Source organism: Loxodonta africana, chromosome X, assembly GCF_030014295.1.
Source record: "Loxodonta africana isolate mLoxAfr1 chromosome X, mLoxAfr1.hap2, whole genome shotgun sequence".
Lineage (NCBI taxonomy): Eukaryota > Metazoa > Chordata > Mammalia > Proboscidea > Elephantidae > Loxodonta > Loxodonta africana.
In genome coordinates, this window is record NC_087369.1 from 154,387,153 (window position 1) to 154,406,267 (window position 19,115).

The window sequence follows — 19,115 nt, forward strand, 5'->3', positions numbered from 1 at the left end:
ACAAAAGACAAAAACCACATGATCTTATCAATTGACTCAGAAAAGGCATTTGACAAAGTCCAACACCCATTCATGATAAAAACTCTCAGCAAAATAGGAATTGAAGGAAAATTCCTCAACATAATAAAGGGCATCTATGCAAAGCCAACAGCCAACATCACTCTAAATGGAGAGAGCCTGAAAGCATTTCCCCTGAGAACGGGAACCAGACAAGGATGCCCTTTATCACTGCTCTTATTCAACATTGTGCTAGAGGTCCTAGCCAGAGCAATTTGGCTAGACAAAGAAATAAAGGGTATCCGGATTGGCAAGGAGGGGTAAAATTATCTCTATTTGCAGATGACATGATCCTATACACAGAAAACCCTAAGGAATCCTCCAGAAAACTACTGAAACTAGTAGAAGAGTTTGGCAGAGTCTCAGGTTATAAGATAAACATACAAAAATCACTTGGATTCCTCTACATCAACAAAAAGAACATCGAAGAGGAAATCACCAAATCAATACCATTCACAGTAGCCCCCAAGAAGATAAAATACTTTGGAATAAATCTTACTAAAGATATAAAAGACCTATACAAAGAAAACTACAAAGTACTACTACAAGAAACTAAAAAGGACCTACTTAAGTGCAAAAACATACCTTGCTCATGGATAGGAAGACTTAACATAGTAAAAATGTCTATTCTACCAAAAGCCATCTATACATACAATGCACTTCCGATCCAAATGCCAATGACATTTTTTAAGGTGATGGAGAAACAAATCACCAACTTCATATGGAAGGGAAAAAAGCCTCGGAAAAGTAAAGCATTACTGAAAAAGAAGAAGAAAGTGGGAAGCCTCACTCTACCTGATTTTAGAACCTATTATACAGCCACAGTAGTCAAAACAGCCTGGTACTGGTACAATAACAGGCACATAGACCAATGGAACAGAATTGAGAACCCAGATATAAATCCATCCACATATGAGCAGCTGATATTTGACAAAGGCCCAGTGTCAGTTAATTGGGAAAAAGATAGTCTTTTTAACAAATGGTGCTGGCATAACTGGATATCCATTTGCAAAAAAATGAAACAGGACCCATACCTCACACCATGCACAAAAACTAACTCCAAGTGGATCAAAGACCTAAACATAAAGACTAAAACGATAAAGATCATGGAAGAAAAAATAGGGACAACCTTAGGAGCCCTAATACAAGGCATAAACAGAATACAAAACATTACTAAAAATGACGAAGAGAAACCAGATAACTGGGAGCTCCTAAAAATCAAACATCTATGCTCATCTAAAGACTTCACCAAAAGAGTAAAAAGACCACCTACAGACTGGGAAAGAATTTTCAGCTATGACATCTCCGACCAGCGCCTGATCTCTAAAATCTATATGATTCTGTCAAAACTCAACCACAAAAAGACAAACAACCCAATGAAGAAGTGGGCAAAGGATATGAACATGCACTTCACAAAAGAAGATATTCAGGCAGCTAACAGATACGTGAGAAAATGCTCATGATCATTAGCCATTGTAAAAAGAAAATTAGAGAAATGCAAATTAAAACTACGATGAGATTCCATCTCACTCCAACAAGGCTGGCGTTAATCCAAAAAACACAAAATAATAAATGTTGGAGAGGCTGCGGAGAGATTGGAACTCTTATACACTGCTGGTGGGAATGTAAAATGGTACAACCACTTTGGAAATCTATCTGGTGTTTTCTTAAAAAGTTAGAAATAGAACTACCAGAAATCCCACTCCTCGGAATATACCCTGAGAAATAAGAGCCTTTACACTAACAGGTATATGCACACCGATGTTTATTGCAGCACTGTTTACAATAGCAAAAAGCTGGATGCAACGAAGGTGTCCATCAACAGATGAATGGGTAAATAAATTGTGGTATATTCACACAATGGAATACTACGCATCGATAAAGAACAGTGACGAATCCGTGAAACATTTCATGACATGGAGGAACCTGGAAGGCATTATGCTGAGTGAAATTAGTCAGAGGCAAAAGGACAAATATTGTATAAGACCACTATTATAAGATCTTGAGAAATAGTATAAACTGAGAAGAACACATACTTTTGTGGTTATGAGGTGGGGAGGGAGGGAGGGTAGGAGAGGGTTATTTACTGATTAGTTAGTAGATAAGAACTGCTTTAGGTGAAGGGAAGAACAATACTCAATACACGGAAGGTCAGCTCAACTGGACTGGACCAAAAGCAAAGAAGTTTCTGGGATAAACTGAATGCTTCAAAGGTCAGCGGAGCAAGGGCGGGGGTTTGGGGACTATGGCTTAAGGGGACTTCTAAGTCAGTTGGCAAAATAATTCTATTATGAGAACATTCTGCATCCCACTTTGAAATGTGGCGTCTGGGGTCTTAAATGCTAACAAGCGGCCATCTAAGATGCATCAATTGGTCTCAACCCACCTGGATCAAAGGAGAATGAAGAACACCAAGGTCACACAATAACTATGAGCCCAAGAGACAGAAGAGGCCACATGAACCAGAGACTTACATCATCCTGAGACCGGAAGAACTAGTTGGTGCCCGGCCCCAACCGATGACTGCCCTGACAGGGAGCACAACAGAGAACCCCTGAGGGAGCAGGAGATCAGTGGGATGCAGACCCCAAATTCTCTTAAAAGACCAGACTTAATGGTCTGACTGAGACTAGAAGAATCCTGGTGGTCATGGTCCCCAAACCTTCTGTTGGCTCAGGACAGGAACCATTCCCGAAGACAACTCATCAGACATGGAAGGGACTGGACAATGGGTTGGAGAGAGATGCTGATGAAGAGTGAGCTACTTGTATCAGGTGGACACTTGAGACTGTGTTGGCATCTCCTGTCTGGAGGGGAGATAGGAGGGTAGAGAGGGTTAGAAACTGGCAAAATTGTCACGAAAGGAGAGACTGGAAGTGCTGACTCATTATGGGGAGATTAAGTGGGAGAATGGAGTAAGGTGTATATAAGCTTATATGTGACAGACTGACTTGATTTGTAAACGTTCACTTAAAGCTCAATAAAAAGTATTTTTTTTAAAAAAGAGCACTGTACTGCAGAAACAGTTACAGATACTTCCTAGACATAACTAAACACCTTGTAGGATTGGTTTACTGGGTCTCAAGGCTTAGGACCATAGTCTCAGGGAACAACTCGGTCAATTGGCATAACATAGTTCATAAAGATATTGTTCTACATCCTAATTTGGTGAGTAGTGCCTAGGGTATTAAAAGCTTGTAAGCGGCCATCTAAGATACAACTATTTGTCTCTACTCATCTGGCGCAAAAGAGAAAGAAGGAAACCAAAGACTCAGAGAAGAAACTACTCTACAGAACTAATAGCTCACACTAACCATGGCTTCATCTATCCTGAGGCCAGAAGAACTAGGTGGTGCCTGGGCACTACTAACAACCGTTCTAGCCAGGGACACAATAGATGGTCCTGGATAGAATGGAGGAAATATGTAAACAAACTTCAAATTTCTAAAAAAGCCCAGACTTACTGGACCAGTATTGACGAGAGGATCCCCTGAAATTATTGCCCTGAGGTAACCTTTAAATTTGGAACTGAAACCACTCCCAGAAGCCACCTTTCAGCCAAATAATAGATTGGCTTATAAAATAAACAATATCACCTGTGAGTACTGTGCTCCTTTAAATAATCTTCTATATGATTATTCTATATGAGACCAAACGGTCGATATTTACCCTAAAGCAAAGAAGGGACTGTAAGGGGTGGGGGGGGGGGAGGCAAGGAAGCTAGATTAATGGACAGAACAACCAGAATGGAAATAAGAAGAACGCTGACATATTGTGAAAAATATAATCAATGTACTGAACAATATGTATACTTAAACCTACTGCTGTCGAGTCAATTCCAACTCAGAACAATATGTATAGAAAATGTTAAATGGGAATGTAATTTGTTGTGTAAACTTTCACCAAAAAACAAAAAGAACATAGTACTCGCAAGTGATATTGTTTATTTTATGAGCCAATCTTTTAACTGAAAGGTGACCTCTGGAAGTGGTTTCAGTTCCAAGTTTAAAGGGTATCTCAAGATGACAGTCTCAGGGATTCCTCTAGTCTCTATCAGTCCAGTAAGTCGAGCCTTTTTAAGACAATTTGAATTCTGCTTCACATTTTTCTCTCATTCTATCATATCCCTGGTTTTAGAAGATCGGTAGTGGAAGCTGGGCACCATCTAGTTCTTCTGGTCTCTGGATAGATAAGGCAGTGATTTGTGTGGGCTTTTAGTCCTGTAGTTTCTTCTTTGAGTCTTTGGTTTCCTTCTTTCTCTTGCACTCCAGATGAGTAGAGATCAATAGTTGTATTTTAAGTGGCTGTTCATAAGCTTTTAAGACCCTTGTCAAAAATCAGTGAACTGTAGATGTGTGGCTGAATTTCTGGACTCTCAATTCTATTCCATTGGTCTATGTGTCTATTGTTATACCGGTACCAGGTTGTTTTGATTACTGTACCTATATAATATTTTTTTTAAATCAGAGAGTGTGAATCCTCCTACTTCATTCTTCTCCTTCAACATTGCTTTAGCTATTCAAGGCCTCTTGCCATTCCATGTTAAGTTGAGGATTGGTTTTTCCATTTCTGTAAAGGAGGCTATTGAAATTTTGATTGGGATTGCACTGAATCTATAGATTGCTTTGGGTAGTAGTGACACCTTAACAATATTGTCTTCCAATCCATGAACATGGAACATCTTCTCTTAACTTCTTAAAATGACATACAGTTGTATAAACCAATAAGAAAATATTGGAATACAGTTATATATTTTACCTGAATTAAGTTCATATTATTCTGACATATACTGTGATAGACTAAGACACACATTGTAAACTCCAGAGTAAGCATTAATAAAAATAAAACAAAATAATAGAGTAAAACACAGAAATAGATGAATTAAAATGATACACTAAAAAGATTTATTTAACATCAGAGGAGCAAAATAGGAATACACAAAATGAGACAAATAGAAAACATATAACAAAATGGCAGACATAAATAAAACCACGTCAATAACTGCATTAATGTACATGATATAAACACCCCACTCAAAAGGCATAAATTGTCAGACTGGATAAACAAAAGTTTAAGATACAACTATATCATGTCTAGAGAGACACACCTTAGATTCAAATACATATATACGTTGAAAGAAAGTGATAGAAAAAGACATACCATGCAAGCACAAACCATAAAAGAATGGAAGTGGTTATATTAATATCAGACAAAATAGAGTTTAAGACAAGAAATGTTACTAGAGAGACATTTTATAATGATAAAAAGCCCAATTCAATAAAAAGATACAGAAAATTCCAAAGTGCACTGGAGATACAATATACACATGTAATGAAATATTATTCAGTCATAAAAAGGAAAAAGTACTGATAAGTGCTGTCACATGGATAAAACATGAAAACACCATACTGAGTGAAATAAGCCAGACACAAAAGGACAAATATTATATGATTCCATTTACATGAAATATCAGAATAGGTGAAACTATAGAGACAGAGAGTAAATTAGAAGTAACCATGGGGGATGGGGGGAATGGGGAGTTATTCCTTAATTGGCACAAAATTTCTATATTGGCTGATGAAAATATTTTGGTAGTAGATAGTGTTGATGGTTGCACAACATTGTGAATGTAATTAATACCACTGAATTGTACACTTAAAAACAGTTAAAATGACAAATTTAATGTTACATGTTTACCACAATAACAAAAAGAGGTCAAAGCAAAGCAAAACACAACAAACAAGAACAAAAGATTATGAGGGAATATTATAAACAAATTTACACCAATGAATTAGACAACTTAGATGAAATGGACAAATTCATAGAAAGATACAAATTACTGAATGGAGAAAAAATTGAAAATCTGAATATACTTACAACTACTAAAAAATACGACAAAGAAAACCCCAGGTCAGATAGATTCAATGATGAATTCTATTAAACAATTAAGAATGAAATACATAAACCTGTGAGAGCCGGAACTCGAAGAGACTGCCTTGTTTTTCTAGGTCTCACAGGTTTTCTGCCTTTGAGAGGGTGCAGTCTTCACACTTTTCTGTCCCTTCTTTTAGTGGAAAATATTTGAGTTTTCCTTCTCTGACAAGTTTCCACCCTACACAGATTCTGGTTTTTGCAGGTTTTTCTTTAATAGCAAATCCCTTACAAATTATTTCAGAAAATAAAGAAACTTACTCTAAAAAGCCAGTGTAATTCTGATACAAAAGCAAAGAAATCATAAGAAATGAACTCCAGACCAATATCCCTTTGAACAGAGAGGCAAAAAAAAAAAAATCTTAGTAAAATATTAGTGTAATATGGGAGGAGGAGGAGGAGGAAGAGGAGTGTCAGAAACTGACTTCATGGGGGATAATGCAAATCATGATCAGCCCAAGGTTGATCCCTATGAGGTAAAGGTCAGACATGCCTCCATCCTCCAACGTTTTTACCAATTCTGACACTAGCTGTCCTCCCCATGGCACTCTCTACTTCTGGGTTTGATAATCTGTTGCAATACCCACACAGAACTCACAGACCATACCTACAGTTAAGCGGTTTACTAAGCAAGTAACAGGGTACAACTCAGGATCAGGACGAGGAAGCACACAGGCAAAGTCTGGAAGGCTCCTCTGAAGAGGAGAGCACATCCCTCCCTTCTTCAGTGCAGGACAGTTCTCTCAGCTGTCCTTGACCGTGCAAGCAAGCAGGCCTTCCTCTCTGCCGTGCACACACCCTCTCAACTGTGCAGGCCTTGTCTGAGCACCCTCAGAATGGTCCTCCTCTTGGCCCCCTCAGAACAGGCTTCTTTTCAGCCCCCTCAGGACAGGCTTCTCTCAGCCCCCTCAGGATAGGATCCTCTTGGCCCCCTAAGGACAAGCTCCTCTTGGTCCTGCCATCTGTCACCACTGACTCTGCTGCAGGACCCCTCTGGGTCTGTCACTCTCTTCAGTGTCATAGCCTTTGACCTGTGTTAAAGCTCTTCTAGGAGGTTCCTTGACTTCTTTCTCTTTGCTTCTTCTCTCTTGCCTTTTTTTCCTTTCTGCTGCTCCCTGCTTCCTGTGTGGGGTTGGCTGCATATATACACAAACTCCTTGTCAATTTCAAGGAATGGCCCTCCCATCATGGCCATGAACTGACCAATCCCCTCTCAGTAGGCCACAGACACTTCATTTGCATAAAAAAACCTATTGCTGTCGATTCCGACTCATAGCGACCCTATAGAACAGAGTAGAACTGCCCCATAAAGTTTCCAAGGAGCGTCTGGTAGATTTGAACTGCCGACATTTTGGTTAGCAGCCAAACTCTTAACTACTACACCACTAGGGTTTCATAGTAGGCTATAGTAACTTCATTTATATAATCTATAGTCACTTCATTTGCATAGTATATTGACAAATCCCTGCAACCAAACCTGTTGCCGTCAAGTTGATTCCAACTCATACCGACCCTACAGAACAGAGTAGAGCTGCCCCATAAGGTTTCCAAAGAGCAGCTGGTGGATTCAAACTGCCGACTTTTTGGTTAGCAGCTAAATGCTTGATCAACTTTCAAGGTGCATATCAATCACAAGGCAAGCTGCAGCTCAGGACCAGACAAAAAGCATCAAACCACAAGTTGTTTATAGCTTACTCAAGAAATTTCAGTGAACCTGGACAGAAGTAACAAACTGTCTGGGTTAGAAAACTAGGGCAAAGATAACTCCTCAGGGCTTAGGGGAAAAATCTCTCAAGCTGTTTTCCCAAAGAACCAAGGCAAAAGGCCACATAAAGGAACTTATTTTTCACATCATGATCAAGTGGTATTTTTCCTAGCAATGCAAGATTTGTTTAACATCTGGAAATCATTTAATGCAATTAATACACTATGTGTGGTTGGCAAAATAATTACACTCCCTCTCAAAGATGTCCTAGAACTTGTCAATATGTTATATGACATGTCAAAAGAAAATAAGTGTTGCAGATGAAATTAAGGTTGCTGATCTGCTGGCCATAACATAGGAAGATTATGCTGGATTATCCAGGTAGGCCCAAAGAAATTCCGAACATCTCTAAAGGTGGAAGAACAAGGCAAGAGAGAAAGAGTCAGTCTGATGATTTGTGAGAAAGACTGGGTCTGCTCTTGCTGGGTTTGATGATGGAGGAAAGAGTATATGAGCCAATGAATTCAAGTAGCCTCTGTTGTAGTTGTGTGCCGTCGAGTAGATTCCAGCTCTTAGTAACCCTATAGGACAGAGTAGAACTGCCCCATAGGGTTTTCCAGGTGGAAATCTTTACAGAAGCAATTGCCAGATCTTTCTCCACAGAGCTACTGGTAGGTTCAAACCACCAACCTTTTGATTTGCAGCTGAACACTTAACCACTGCGCCAGAAGGTACTAAAGGCAAGGAAATGGATTCTCCCTTATAATGTGCAAGAAGAAATGCAACACTGCCACATCTTGATTTTAGCCTAATGAAACCTGTGTTGGATTTTTAATGTATAGAACTGTAAGTTAATACAGTTTGGTTGTTTCAATGCACTAAGTTTATGATAATTTGTTAACAGCAAAAGAAAACGTAATACGCCATAAGAATACAAAAAAGGATACAAAAAAATATGATTATTCCAATAGATACAGAAAAAACTAACACCCATTCATAATAAAAACTTTCAACATGCTAGTAATAGAAAGGTTGTTCTTTAATGTGTTGAAGGGCATTTATAAAAAACCTATGACAGTGAAATAATAAATATTTTCCTCCCTAAGGTCAGGAAGAAGGCAAATATCCACTCTCACTACTGCTATTCAACATTGTACTAGAGGTTCCATTCAGTGCAATAAACCAAAAAAAGAAAGAAAGAAAAGAAATTAAAAGTATCCAGATTGGAAAGGAAGAAATAAAACTGTCTTCATTCACAGATGACATAATTATCTATGTAGAAAATCCTTAGAAATTCACACCCACACACATACACACACACACACAAACTACCAGGCATAATAAGTTTAACAAGTTTGTAGGATACAAGAATGTTATACAAAAATAAATTTATTGGGGGCCAAGATGGCGGAAGAGACAGACACATCCTGTGAGCCCTCTTACAACAAAAACCGGAAAAACCAAGTGAAACGAGTGTATTTATGACAAGCTAGGAGCCCTGAACATCAAAGGCAAAGTTAGAAAATGAACCGAGCAGCAGGCAGAGGAAGAGATGGTTCAGAAGAGGAGAAGGGTTACTGGACCTGAATCACCAGGGTCCCTCAGAAACCATTCCCGGGAGCAGCTGTGGCAGACTGATACTAGCGTTCAGTTGCAGTTTCCTCAGGGAGAATCAGCCAGCCACACAGCCTACTCACACCTCTGGAACCAGAGAAGAACGGCGCTTGAGGCAAAAGCTAAGAACTTGCGTATATTTTATCGTGCCCCCCTGCCCCCAAGCAGGCTTTAGTGGCTGTTGATTTCCCTGGGCCTGAGATAGGCTCTATTGAGCATCTAGAGCCATCCTCTCAGCCTTGGAGAAGGAAAAAATTTGCAGTTGGGGGAAAAGATAATTTGCCACCTCCACTAACCTGGGGAGCTCAAGAGAGAAGCGGCTCTTGTCCAGCATAAATGGTCTGTGGACTTTGAGTACTTTCCCCCCCTGCATGGACCTGTGTGGGCCTATTTCAGGAGAATAGCCTCTCGTTGCAGACTGCAAACCGTTTCAGCTGTGCAGTGGAGAGGTGGGTGTTTGATGTTTGACACCACTTTGCCTATTAAACAGGGTCCTCACCTACCCACATCAGGGGCCTAACTACTGGTGGCTCCACTCAGGTACCCAGCCACCCAAGACAGGGGTCCAAGGATAACAGGTACCTCCCAGTCCCTACAACCAAAACCTTTGGGTACCCATGGTCCGTCTGCAGAACCCACCCACCTGTGTGCTCTAGGAAAGAGGGACACGCTTTCCTCAGAGACACGTGGGATGACTCTCAGCCCCCTGCCTTGTTCAGAGCGTGAAACCCTGCTGCAACCAGATACCGGTACCTACACTAATCACCCCTGCCCCTCGAAGACTGTAGGACAGAGCCTGTACCACAACTTGATGGCCAACTACCTGGACACCTGAGCTGAATCCATACAAGAGAATGAATGGACTCCTAGACTGATATACCTGATAACAGCTTTTAGCCCTCTGGGAACAGGACGTCGGAGCTCCAAAGGTGAAAATAATCAAGCTAGCTCAACCAAGCAACCCATCTGGGTATATCAAAACAAAACAAAGCAAGAAGCTACGACACAGTAAGCAAGCATAAGCTAATACGATAACTTATAGATGGCTCAGAGACAGCAGTCAATATCAAATCACATAAAGAAACAGACCATGATCACTTCAACAAGCTCTCAAAACAAAGAATCAAGGGATCTTCTAGATGAAAGTGCCTTCCTGGAATTACTGGACACAGAATACGAAAGATTAATATACAGAACCCTTCAAGACATCAGGAAGGAAATCAGGCAATATGCAGAACAAGCCAAAGAACACACAGATAAAGCAGTTGAACAAATTAAAAAGGTTATTCAGGAACATAATGAAAAATTTAATAAGCTGGAAAAATCCACAGACAGCAATCAGAAATTCAGAAGATTAACAATAAAATTACAGAAGTAGACAACTCAATAGAAAGTCAGAGGAGCAGAAGTAAGGCAGAATTAGTGAACTTGAAGATAAAGCACTTGACACCAACATATTTGAAGAAAAATCAGATAAAAGAATTTTTAAAAAAGGAAGAAACCTTAAGAATCATGTGGGACTCGATCAAGAGAAATAACCTACGAGTGATTGGAGTACCAGAACAGGGAGGGATAAGAGAAAATACAGAGAGAATTGTTGAAGATTTGTTGACAGAAAACTTCCCCACTATTGTGAAAGATGAGAAGATATCTATTCAAGATGCTCATCAAACTCTACATAAGGTAGATTTTAAAATAAAGTCACCAAGGCATATTATAATCAAACTTGCCAAAACAAAAGATAAAGAGGGAATTATTTTAAGAGCAGCTAGGGATAAACGAAAAGTCACCTACAAAAGAGAGTCAATAAGAATAAGCTCAGACTACTTGGAAGAAACCATGCAGGCAAGAAGGCAATGGGATGACTTATATAAAGAACTGAAGAAAAAAAATTGCCAGCCAAGAATCATATCTCCAGCAAAACTGTCTCTCAAATAAGAAGGTGAAATTAGGACATTTCCAGATAAACAGAAGTTTAGGGAATTCGTAAAAACCAAACCAAAACTACAAGAAATACTAAAGGGAGTTCTTTGGTTAGAAAATCAGTAATATCAGGCATCAACCCAAGACTAGAACACTGGACAGAACAATCAGATCTTAACGCAAACAGGGAAATCACAAAAATAAATCAGGTTAAAAAACCCTCAAAAGAGGGAAACAGCAATGTTATTATGTAAAAGAAGACAACGTTAAAACAATAAAGAGGGATTAAGAAATGTAGTAATAGATCTTTCATATGGAGAGGAAGACAAGGCAATATAAACATCATAGATCTTTCATATGGAGAGGAAGACAAGGCGATATAAACAAATAAAAGTTAGGTTTAAACTTAGAAAAATAGGGTTAATATTAAGGTAACCACAAAGGAGACAAACTATCCTGCTCATCAAAATAAAATACAAGAAAAAAGTAGAGACTCAGCAGAAACAAAATCAACAACAACAAACAGAAGGAAAAGACAATATATAAAGATAAACTACTCAGCACAAAAAATTAAGTGGGGAAAAGAAACTGTCAACAACACACACAAAAAGACATCAAAATGATGGCGCTAAATTCATACCTATCTATAATTACACTGAATGTAAATGGACTAAATGCACCAATAAAGAGACAGAGTGGCAGGATGGATAAAAAAACATGATCTGTCTATATGCTGCCTACAAGAGACACACTTTAGATACACAAACAAACTAAAACTCAAAGGATAGAAAAAATATATCAAGCAAACAACAATCAAAAAAGAACAGGAGTGGCAATATTAATTTCTGACAAAATAGACTTTAAAGTTAAATCTACCACAAAGGATAAAATGATTAAAGGGACAATATACCATGAAGGTATAACCATATTAAATATTTATGCACCCAATGACAGGGCTGCCAGATACATAAAACAAACTCAATCAGCATTGAAAAGTGAGATAGGCAGCTCCACAATTATACTAGGAGACTGCAACACACCACTTTCAGTGAAGGGCAGGACATCCAGACAGAAGCTTAACAAAGACACGGAAGATCTAAATGACAGAAACAAACAAATTGACCTCACAGACATATATAGAACACTCCACCCAACAGCAGCCAACTATACTGTCTTTTTTAGTGCACATGGAACATTCTCTAGAATAGACCACATATTAGGGCATAAAGCAAGCCTTAGCAGAATCCAAAACGTTGAAATATTACAAAGCATATTCTCTGACCATGAGGCAATAAAAGTAGAAAGCAAATAACAGAAAAATCAGGGAAAAGAAATCAAACACTTGGAAACTGGACAATACTTGCTCAAAAATGACTGGGCTATAGAAGACATTAAGGATGGAATAAAGAAATTTGTAGAATCTAATAAGAATGAAAACACTTCCTATCAGAACCTTTGGGACACAGCAAAAGCAGTGCTCAGAGGTCAATTTATAGCAATAAATGCACACATCCAAAAAGAAGAAAGGGCCAAAATCAAAGAATTATCCCTACAACTTGAACAAATAGAAAGAGAGCAACAAAAGAAATCCTCTGGCATCAGAAAATAATAAAAATTAGAGCAGAATTAAATGAAATAGAAAACAGAAAAACAATTGAAAGAATTAACAAGACCAAAAGCTAGTTCTCTGAAAAAATTAACAAAATTGATAAACCTTTGGCCAACTGACAAAAGAAAAACAGGGGAGGAAGCACATAACCCAAATAAGAAATGAGGATGGGTGATATTACAACAGACCCAACTGAAATTAAAAGAATCATATCAGATTACTATGAAAAATTCTACTCTAACAAATTTGAAACGTAGAAGAAATGGATGAATTCCGAGAAACACACTACCTACCTAAACTAACACAAACAGAGGTAGAACAATTAATAGACCCATAACAAAAAAAGAGATTGAAAAGGTAATCAAAAAACTCCCAACAACAACAACAAAAAAAAAAGCCCTGGCCCAGGGGGCTTCACTACAGAGTTCTATCAAACTTTCAGAGAAGAGTTAACACCACTACTGCTAAAGGTATTTCAGAGCATAGAAAAGGACGGAATACTAACAAACTCATTCTATGAAGCCACCGTATCCCTGATACCAAAACCAGGGAAAGACACCACAAAAAAAGAAAATTAGAGACCTATATCCCTCATGAACTTAGATGCAAAAATCCTCAACAAAATTCTAGCCAATAGAATTCAACAACATATAAAAAAAATAATTCACCATGACCAAGTAAGATTCATAACAGGTATACAGGGATGGTTCAACATTAGAAAAACAATGTAATCCATCATCTAAATAAAACAAAAGACAAGAATCACATGATTTTATCAATTGATGCAGAAAAGGCATTCAACAGAGTTCAACACCCATCCATGATAAAAACTCTCAGCAAAATAGGAAATTGAAGGAAAATTCCTCAACATAATAAAAGGCATTTATACAAAGCCAATAGCCAATATCATCCTAAATGGAGAGAGCCTGAAAGCACTCCCATTGAGAACGGGAACCAGACAAGGATGCCCTTTATCACCACTCTTATTCAACATAGTGCTGGAGGTCCTAGCCAGAGCAATTAGGCTAGACAAAGAAATAAAGGGCATCCAGATTGGCAAGGAAGAAGTACAAGTATCTCTATTTGCAGATGACATGATCTTATATACAGAAAACCCTAAGGAATCCTCAAGAAAACTACTGAAAGTAATAGAAGAGTTCAGCAGAGTATCAGGATACAAGATAAACACACAAATATCAGTTGGATTCCTCTACACCAACAAAAAGAACTTCAAAGAGGAAATCACCAAGTCAATACCATTTACAGTAGCGCCCAAGAAGATAAAATACTTAGGAATAATTCTTACCAGAGATGTAAAGGCTTATACAAAGAAAACTACAAAACACTACTGCAAGAAAACAAAAGAGATGTACATAAGTGGAAAAATATACAGAATTAACATTGTAAAAATGTCTATTCTACCTAAAGCGATCTATAGATACAACGCAATTCTGATCCAAATTCCAGTGGTATTTTTTAATGAGATGGAGAAACAAATCACCAACTTCATATAGACGTGAAAGAGGCCCTGAATAAGTAAATCATTACCGAAAAAGAAGAACAAAGTGGGAGGCCTCACTCTGCCTGATTTTAGAACCTATTATACTGCCACAGTAGTCAAAACAGCCTGGTACTGGTTCAACAGATACATAAACCAATGGAAGAGAATTGAGAATCCAGGCACAAATCCATCCACATATGAGCAGGTGATATTTGACAAAGTCCCAAAGTCAGTTAAATGGGGAAAAGACAGTCTTTTTAACAAACTGTGCTGGCATAATTTGACATCCATCTGCAAAAAAATGAAACAAAACTCATACCTCACACCATGCACAAAAACAAACTCAAAATGGATCAAAGACCTAAATATAAAAATCGATAAAGAACAGTGACTAATCTGTGAAACATTTCATAACGTGGAGGAATCTGGAAGGCATTATGCTGAGTGAAATTAGTTGCAAAAGGACAAATATTGTGTAAGACCACTATTATAAGAACTCGAGAAATAGTTTAAACAGAGAAGAAAATATTCTTTGAAGGTTATGGCAGGGGAGAGGGATGGAGGGAGGGAGAGGGGTGTTCACGATAGTAGATAAGAGCTATTTTAGGTGAAGGGAAAGACAACACACAGTACAGGAAAGGTCAGCACAACTGGACTAAACCAGAAGCAAAGAAGTTTCCTGAATAAAGTGAATGCTTCGAAGGCCAGTGTAGCAGGGGTAGGGGTTTGAGGACCCTGGTTTCAGGGAACATCTAAGTCAATTGGCATAATGAAATCTATTAAGAAAACGTTCTGCATCCCACTTTGGAGAGTGGTGTCTGGTGTCTTAAACGCTAGCAAGCAGCTATCTAAGATGCGTCTATTGGTCTCAACCCACCTGGAGCAAAGGAGAATGAAGAACACTAAAGACACAAGGTAATTAAGGGCCACATAAGCCGGAGACAACATCAGCCTGAGACCAGAAGAACTAGATGGTGCCGGGCTACAACCAAAGACTGCCCTGGCAGGGAACACAACAGAGAACCCCTGAGGGAGCAGGAGAGCAATAGGATGCAGATCCCAAATTGTAGTAGAAAGACTAGACTTAACGGTCTGAGTGAGACTAGAAGCACCCCGGTGGTCATGGCCACCAGGCCTTCTGTTAGCCCAAGACAGGAACCATTCCCAAAGCCAGGTCTTCAGACAGGGATTGGACTGGACAATGAGATAGAAAATGATACTGATGAAGAATGAGCTTCTTGGGTCAAGTAGGCACATGAGACTATGTTGGCATCTCCTGTCTGGAGGGTAGATGAGAGGGTAGAGGGGATCAGAAGCTGGCCCAATGGACACGAAAAGAGAGAGTGGAGGGAAGGAGTGTACTGTCTCTTTAGAGGGAGAGCAACTAGAAGCATATCATACAAACCGAAACCAAACCCAGTGCTGTCGAGTCAATTCCAACTCATAGCGACCCTATAGGACAGAGTAGAACTGCCCCATAGAGTTTCCAAGGAGTGCCTGGCAGATTCGAACTGCCGACCCTTTGGCCAGCAGCCATAGCACTCACCCACTACGCCGCCAGGGTTTCCATAGGAGTATATAGCAAGGTGTATATAAGTTTTTGTATGAGAGACTGGGTCTTGATTTGTAAACTTTCACTTAAAAAAAAGCACAATAAAAATTAAAAAATTACTTCTATATACTAGTAGCCAAAAATTTGAAAGTAAAATTAAGAAAAAATTGCATTAAATGTAGCATAAATACTTAGAAATAAACAACAAATGACAAGCATGATTTCTACAGTGAAAACTATACAACATTGTTGAGAGGAATTAAATAAGATCTAAATAAATGGAAAGACATTTCACATTCATGGATTGGAAGACATAATAATGTCAAGGTGGCAATTCTCCACAAATGGATCTGTAGATTCAATGCAGTTGATAGCAAAACCCCAGAAAACCATTTGCAAAAATCGACAAGGTGATCTTAACATTTCTATAATAACGTAAAGGACCTAGAATAGACAAAACAATTTTGTAAAATAACAAATTGGCAGGACTTACATTACCTGATTTCAAAACTTACTATTAGGGTACCGTGATCCAGACAGTATAGTATTCACATAAGGATAGGCATATAGATTAAGGGAACAGAACTGAGAATTCAAAATCAAACCTTTACATTTGCAGTCAATTGATTTTTTGAACAAGGTACCTACACAATTCAATGGGGGAAAGGTTAGTGTTTTCAGCGAATGGTGCTGGAATGACTGGACATTTATATGAAAAAGAAATGAACGTTGACCCTTACCTCACACCATATGCAAAAATTAACATAAAAACTAATACCATGAAACTTCTTGAATAAAACACAGAGGGAAATCTTCATTACTTATGGCTAGCCTAAGATTTCTTAGACAAGTCACAAAAAGCATAAATCATTCAAGAAAAACTATAGATTTCATTAAAATTTAAAACTTGTTTAAAAGACATCATTTAGAACTCTTATAACTAAATAAGAAGAAGATAAATCAGAACTCTCACACATTTCCAGTACATCCCATACATTGGAATGTGAAAGATGCAATCACTTAAAAAAATTCAGGAGTTTTTATATAAGGTCAAACATATACATACTATATAGCCAAGAAATCCCAATTCTATTTACACAAAAGAAATTATTTCCACAGAAAGATTTGTACATGGATGTACGTAGCAGCTTTATTCATAATAGCTCCAAACTAGAAAAAAGCCAAATGACCATGACCAAGTGAATGGATAAACAAATTGTATTACCATGGAATATTGCTCAATAACGAAAGTGCGTGAACTGCTGACATAAGCGACAGTGTGAATGAAACTCAAAATCATTATTCTGAGTGAAAGAAGCTGATACAAAAGAATGCATGCTGTACGGGTGCATCTATGTGAAAATTTAGACAATACTAGTCTAATCTCTAGGTTGCCTGGGGCCTGCAGTGTGAGGTACTGACCACAACGGGGCACAAGAGGACTTTTTTGAAGTGAGGAAAATATACTGTATCTTGATTGTGTTGGTGGCTATTTTTGTCAAAACTCATCAAACTGTACTTTTAGGATTGGTACATTTTCTGTATGCAAATTATACCTCAATAAAGTTGATTTTTTTTAATTGCTAGAAAAGAAGGTAGATGTTTAAATTGTTCAGCATCCTTGTTGATGATCTACTCTCAACTCCCTTATTTGTCTCTATTTGAAAACTGTAGTCAAGAAATTTTGAATTTTTAACAAAAAATATATCGAATCGAATGGAACACATGTGAAATTCAGAGAAAGAGACACCATTTTCTAGCCAAAGTCAATTGCGGACAATACACTAGCCCAGGAATCAAGAAACTTGTTGAATCAGCTAGGATGCCTTTGGTTGCAAGCAACAGAAAGCCCAACTCAAACTGACTTAAGCAACAAAGGGTATTTATTGGCTCTTGTGGGTTGGTGTTAACCTGAAAAGTCCGGAGGTATATAGATGTCAAGCAATATTTGATCAAGTGTCTCAGGCAGCACAAATCTAGTTTCTCTCTTCATATCTTGCTTGGCTCTTTTTCCATGGTGTTGGTGCCATTTTTGGTAAACTCTCCAATCATATTTCCAAGGTGATTGCCAGCAGCACATGGGACTAAAGGCTTTGTCAGTCACATCCAGCAGAGAATGGAGTATTTATTTCCCCTAATATTTTAAACAAAGTTGTGCTTTGGGCCCTTATTTGTCTGAATTGGGTTATGTGTTCATCTCTGAACCAATCACTGGAAGCAAGGACATGACATGTACTGAGTGACTTGGGCCAATCAGGACCCACCCCAAATGCATAGCTGGATCCCTTTTGGTAGATGGTAGAGATCAATAGATGTTCGAGAGGCAACCAATAAATACACACAGTGTCTGAGTTCTAGTCCTAGTACTATCACTTGCCAACTGGTTGACTTTTGATAGGTTGCTTTTCAAGCCTGTTTCCTTACCTTTAAATTCGGGAAGCCCTGGGTAGCAAACATTGTCAGTGCCCTCTGCCCAGATTCCCTCAGATACCCTTTTCTTATTTTTGTGTGCCCACCTTCCCAGTTTCTGGGTGCTTTGCTTTTAATGGCCAGCACCTGCAACTCTCTTAAGAGCACTGCTCTTGGGTGAAGGAAGCCACTTTTCCTAAAAGTGCAGGAAGCAAAAGCCTGGGAGTTTACATCCTTCTTTTTAGGGCAACCCTTAGCCAATGACTGTCTGATACAGAGTATAAGAGTACAGCTCTGATACATTATTTACATTCCAGAGCTTCGGCAGAATAAGGCTGAGGCTGTAACTTAGCCTGAAATTGTGCCCTTTTTTGACTTTTTCCCTTTCTGTATCCCACTTTTCCAACTCCCTTACCTAATTGTCCCGGGTCTGCTTATGGGGAACTCAACCTAAGACACCCTGGCTGCTTACCTCACAGGTAGTTGTCAAGGTAACTCAAGAAAAAGGAAGTGGTAACCCTTGCTAGGTCATGGGCCCTTTCATGACCATCCTTTCTGCTTTCCTCTTCAAGGATAAGATCTACATAGAACTAACTCTAATAATCATAACTACTATGTATTGAGCTCTTACCATATTCAGGAGCTTGGAATATGTTATCACATTTAACCCTCACAAAATCTTCCTGAAGTAGGAATTCTTATTATCACTGCCATTTTGGTGGTTAGGAAATGGAGGTCCAGAAAAAATCAGTATCTGGCAAATGGCAGGTCACACTGTCATGACTTCAATGTCCAGCTCTTGACCACTACACTA